Here is a 4,248-nt window from a genome sequence, read left to right as displayed (position 1 = left end):
TGTCATCTAGCGAGTCTCAACAATATTACAGTCGTGCGTAAAGGAGGACACCGAACGTATATCATATCTCCCAATCGCATCATACGCCCTCCGTATCTTGGTCACCGAGAAATGCCTGGCAATTATCCTACCCACGACCTACAGGCCTACGTCTAAAAGATGGACCACCCACCCCATTCCACCTACTACTATCATACTACTACCTCACTACTATTATACTATACTACTATCATACTACTACCTACTATACGTATCATATATACACTACATCAATACCCGCCCCTCACACCCGTCTTACTTATCCAGTGGGCCTAATCATCGAATGGACAGAATACGCACCACGCCCACGCCCCCGCCCCACCCCCCACCCCCCCGTACTACGGGCAGGCGTGGGAGTCGTTATATTCTCTCTCGTAGGCCTCGGCTAATATTGCATGCGGCGAACGACGACCCATCGCTACACCCAACGCTCTGCCGACCTGCGACAGCCGACGAGGACCCCGCCCTCCCTCGTCGCGTCGGCGGCCCAGAATACCGTGCGCGCCCGACAATATCTCTTTCCTCGCCTAGCTGGCTCCTTCCAATCTTCATTGCCCCGCCGCGCCCGCCCCCCCCCGCCTGCCCCCACCACTTCACGACCCTCGCGCAATGACAGGACTTTGAGTGGCACGTGGCCCGAACGAAACGCAACTGCAACGCACTTCACGTCTAACCTGCACCACCAGCCCCCCGCCGAAAACATGGTTACATATCGCTCGACTGCGCCTCCTGCCGCATCCCTCTCAGCGGGCGGTTTCTCGCGTCCTCTGTGATCAACACACCCCCTGTGAACGCCCACACACACACACCCCGCCACGAACCGTCTCAATTCGGCAAGCGTTAATCCAAACCGCATCCGCGAGTGCACCAGCCGTCAAACTCCGGCTGGCACACCGTCCTCGCATATTCATTCATCCTTCAGCAGGACGCCGCCCGGTGCGGCTGCCCCTCACGCCGTCGGCGTGCCCCTGCCGTCGCCGCTGCGTGCAGTGCACTGCAGTGGCTTGCGTGACCACGTCCCCGCCGCCGTCCTCTCCTCTCTCCTCCTTCCATCTCTTCTCTCTCCCTCTTCTCTCTCCTCTCCTCTTCCTCCTCTCTCTATCTCTCCCTCTCCCTCGTCTCTCCGCTCTCTCTCTCTCTCTCTCTCTCTCTCGCTGCTTCGCGCAATTTCCAAGCGAACTCGAGCGTATATCCTGGCAATACCAGCGTCTCAGAAGAGGGCCCGGGTGTTGCACGCACGCTGCCACTACCTCGGGTATGTAGTGAACGTGGATCGGATCTCCCCCTCGTGTACGAATCCCCACGCACCGGCCATCGCCAACGCATAAACTGGCAATACCAGCGTCTCAGAGGAGGGCCCGGGTGTTGCACGCACGCTGCCACTACCTCGGGTATGTGATGAACGTGGATCGGATCTCCCCCTCGTGTACGAGTCCCCATCGGCCATCGTCAACGTTCACGTCGCTGCCGATGACGGTCTTGTTTCCAGCCCCGAAATCTAATCATTGCCCTTATTCCCGGGCAATGTTTGCGCTTCTGTAATTGCGCCTGAGGGGGAGACTGGGGGGTGTGGCCCGCGGTAAAGTGATTTATGGGTATAAACCTGTGAATTGTCGTCTCAGATACGGTCAGCGTTCGCCCATGCAGGAAGCAGATTACGAAATACAGATGGGCTCATGAATCGCCCGATCGTGCGACATGAAATTTGTTCTCGGAGCACAGACCCTCATAAACTTAGCCGAATAATACCGGCCCGCAGTGTACACAGCGCAGCCAACTATATTGTACAGATGGATCTGTTTGAATAGAGGTCAGAATGAGCGGGTAATTGCTCCTATTGATGACACTCTTTATCAGACGACTTTGGCTCGAGTTTGCAGGCTCCGCACAGTCAATTTGTTATGTGTATACGGCGCTCAGAAAGTTCAATCAAATCAGACTCTCTATGGACAACGGGTACAGCACACTGCCACTTCTGAAGCCATATTGTCGACGGAAAGAATTTTAAGAGCTATCGCTCGAGCAGCTCTTGCGCGCACACGTCCCGCCACACGCGCGTGGTATTTCATATGCAGCCACGGCGCAGGACCTGGGAAACGGAGACGTACCGTGACCGGCATCGTTGGTTTCTGGCGGCCACGTGTCCTTGGAGTGTGGAATCTCGATTACACAACGAGTGCCCTCCCCCCATCGGTGCATCGTAGAGACGAAGTCTCACGCTACGGGCCTCGCAAGCACCTACTCGGGGGGAACTCGATGCATCACTTAATCAAAATGCGTGCACGTAGCGCGATTTAAGCTCGAGTTCGCGTGCGTGCGCGTGCTGATGTGCGTGCTGGTGTGCGTGCTGATGTTCGTGCGCGTGTTGGTGTGCGTGCTGGTGTGCGTGCTGGTGCGCGTGCTGGTGCGTGTGCCGGTGTGCGTGCTGGTGTGCGTGCTGGTGTGCGTGCTGGTGCGCGTGCTGGTGCGCGTGCTGGTGTGCGTGCTGATGTGCGTGCGCGCGCGTTCATGCGCGTGCGTTCTTCCTACATCTGAGCCTTGCGCTACAGTATACGCGCTCTAGTGTCAGATCTATAAATCTACTAGAGCATGGTAATGCCCAGCATAACCATATGCAAGCCCCGACGGTGAGCCGCACATGGCAGAAGTAGCGCATCGCTATTTACGACATTATACGCAGAAGAAAAAAGCTGCTTGACGTCAATCACAGTTGCACGCAGCGCTGAATTCGATTATGAACGTCTCTCTCAAACGCCGACCGTCGCAGGCGTTTGTCAATTAGCTTAAATCAAATATTTGCTAAATATTTCAGCTGACGTTTATTAACATTTTTTTTATTAAATCGATGGCTGCCGCCCACCATCAGTTATCGACCGCCGTCGGCTATCATCGGGTATTGTCGGCTACCATCGGATACGATCGGTTACGATCGACTACTTTCGGGTATCATTGAGTATTGTCGGCTACCATCGGATACGATCGGTTACGATCGACTACCTTCGGGTATCGTCGGTCACCGTCGGCTACCATCGGTTACCATCGGTTGCAGTCGGTTATCTTCGGCTACTGTTGGTTGCCACTTGGTCCTGTTGGCTACTAGTGGATATTGCCGACGACCGGCAATATCCCAGGGCAGGGGGTGACGGCAGTGCCCACTGTGTAGCTTCCCCTTCCCCCTCCCCTCCAGCTCCGATGTTGACACTCTCTAAATACATTTTCGTGCCGCGTCTCGTTTCTTTCCCTTTTCCATGTTTGACAAGACGTTCGCAATTCGGCCACTAATGTTCCCCGCTCTTGCTTCACTCTATATAGACAAACACGTGTCACGACACTTACCGACCAGCCCGCCGATGTTTCGTTCGACTGGACGATGCGGTTTTAGTTTTAGAATTGGGGGATAATGGATTTCGTTGAGGCAGCATGTTGGCACCAACAATACGCGCGTGATACGAACTGTCAGTCGAGGACCATTAACACCGACTACCGAGTCGGTTGCTCGGACGCATAATCAATAATATTAGGTGTATATAGGCTCGCGTATTTTTCCGCGAAGAGATAGATATACTGTAACACTGCGGCGGCGTGCGCTCTCGCGCGAGAAACGCGATGAAATGCATACGGTTGAGTTTGTTTTAATTAGCGTGTGCCACCGTGTTCTCTAAGCGACAGCGTGCGCGCGCTCATTCATTCGTGAGTTCAAAATCGATGAGCAACGTAAACGAAATATTTTTTTGCGGTCGCCGCATATAGCTCGGATAGACGCACCACCATCGTCGTCATCATCATAACCAGCCCGAGCTCGGGAGCCAAATATATTTCGCGTTCGATACGATCACGATTATTTAATTGAGAAGCAAATTAGCATGCCATCTATTATTTAAAGGATTCGCGGGGACGCAAAGAGATCAAGCGTTCGATGGAGGATGCTGCGCGGAAGCGTTTTGGCGCGTGCATGGCTTCGTTCGGGCGGCAGGACGCCTGCTAAGCGATTCGACTTGACATCGGTGCCCTCTGCGTTATATGTATTCAAGAAATTATTGACCCACCGCGGCTGCGGCGAAGCGCTAGCCTCGAGATCATCGGGACGCTGGAAAAAACTGAGGCAGCCGGCTCCCGACGCTGCGACGTGTCGGGTTTAATTCGCGTGAAGAGCCGTGGGTGTATGTGTGTGTGTGTGTGTGTGTGTGTGTGTGTGTGTGTGTGTGTGTG

General features: G+C 54.4%; 1 protein-coding gene across 1 annotated transcript in view; it reads left to right on the top strand.

The window, feature by feature from the left end:
• Nucleotides 1-4,248, top strand: part of LOC106806914 (gamma-aminobutyric acid receptor subunit beta-like) — a 68,550-nt gene that overhangs the window by 16,777 nt on the left and 47,525 nt on the right. The window lies entirely within an intron of this gene.

The sequence above is a fragment of the Priapulus caudatus genome, unplaced genomic scaffold (genome assembly GCF_000485595.1).
Source record: "Priapulus caudatus unplaced genomic scaffold, Priapulus_caudatus-5.0.1 Scaffold10, whole genome shotgun sequence".
Lineage (NCBI taxonomy): Eukaryota > Metazoa > Priapulida > Priapulimorpha > Priapulimorphida > Priapulidae > Priapulus > Priapulus caudatus.
This window is presented reverse-complemented; position numbering and strand designations above follow the sequence as displayed.